This window comes from Priapulus caudatus, unplaced genomic scaffold, assembly GCF_000485595.1.
Source record: "Priapulus caudatus unplaced genomic scaffold, Priapulus_caudatus-5.0.1 Scaffold104, whole genome shotgun sequence".
Classification (NCBI taxonomy): Eukaryota; Metazoa; Priapulida; class Priapulimorpha; order Priapulimorphida; family Priapulidae; genus Priapulus; species Priapulus caudatus.
In genome coordinates this window covers 276598-278058 of record NW_014577165.1, presented here as the reverse complement: position 1 = coordinate 278058, position 1461 = coordinate 276598, and the positions used below count along the sequence as shown (strand labels likewise).

Sequence of the window (1461 nt, the reverse complement as noted above, 5' to 3'; positions counted from 1 at the left end):
CCCGGCGTTGCTTGGGGAAAAACGCTTAGGAACAACTTTTAAGAGCAAATTCAGCGACATATACTTACTTAATTCGAAAATATTCCATATTCCCTTCACCCATTTATATATATATATACTAGCAGGATACATATACATATATGGTACTTTTGGGATGGTGATCGTGCGCAGAGTTGGTTACGTAGACACGTTGGTGACGTAGACACTGCGGTGTAGGTGGAAATTGTTTGACGTGGGCATGTAGAAACCTATTTAAAACCTCTGAATTCCATTGTTGACTCGCCTAAAGGCAAGTAAAGCAGTACGGAGCTAATATGGCGGCTGGGCCAGCAGCCCCGACCTAGCAATTGTGCTAGCAAGACGTTCCGGCAGTACCCTGGGGGACATAGACCCTATAAGCGACACTGACCCGATAAGGAAGGTTTTGCTCAAAGAAAAACGGTCACGTTAGCAGATGGTATGTAGGCAGATAAATTCGAGACAAGATCCTTGTTGGAAATTAATGCCGTGATTCTTCGTAAATCTGATGTTAGCCAAGGTAGCCGGTACAATAATAACTTGGAGTGTTGAGACATTTTTAGTCGAATTAAGAGTATGTGTGTGTGCGCGTCGTATGCGTGACCACAGGCACTTGAAGCATATCAACTGTAAGGGCACGGCGCCGCCATTGCGCGTACACTAATACATAGATATAAGAGTCTATATATATGTCTCTTATATCTATGTATTAGTGTACGCGCAATGGCGGCGCCGTGCGCTTACAGTTGATATGCTTCAAGTGCCTGTGTGCGTGACTGCGTGCGTGCGCGCGTGTTCGAGTGCGTATGGCTGCACCTGTGCGTGTGTGCGTGACTGCGTGCGTGCGCGTGCGTACACAGCAGTAGCAATGGGTTATTCTGTGATCCGTAAGGTGCTGGCACTGTATGAGCATTACCCGTGCCAGAGGCTGTCCCAGTCTCACAGTTTTCTACGCTATAAAAAGTACTGCATTAGAACGCAACCGGTACCTCACCCAGTTCTAATGAGGCGAAGATGCCCGTAGGTTTTGCTTTAGCGATGACTAGTAGAAGAGCACAGGTGTTGAGTGATTGCTAGAAGAACTCAGGTATAGATAGCCACAAGAGCTGACGTCTGACCGCGCAGCAGCAGCAGCAGTAACAGAACCACCACCGCCAGCAGCAGCAGCAGCAGCAGCAGCAGCAGCAGCAGCAGCAGCAGCAGCAGTAGTAGTATCAGGAGTGTATCAATATTGATACACTCCTGGTAGTATCAGTAGTATCACTGTATTAGCAGTATCAACAGCAGCAGCAGCAGCAGCAGCAGCAGCAGCAGCAGCAGCAGTTCACATCAATGTTTACTCAGCATGATTATAAAACGGGATTCTGCCCACAGCTTCTCCCACCGGGCATAATTATTATATGCGAACCATATCATTATATATATCATATATATCATATATAT

The 1461-nt window shown here is 46.7% G+C and overlaps 1 protein-coding gene across 1 annotated transcript in view; it reads left to right on the top strand.

Annotated features, from left to right (window-relative positions):
• Positions 1 to 1461, top strand: part of LOC106805173 (3-hydroxy-3-methylglutaryl-coenzyme A reductase-like) — an 18581-nt gene that overhangs the window by 1307 nt on the left and 15813 nt on the right. The window lies entirely within an intron of this gene.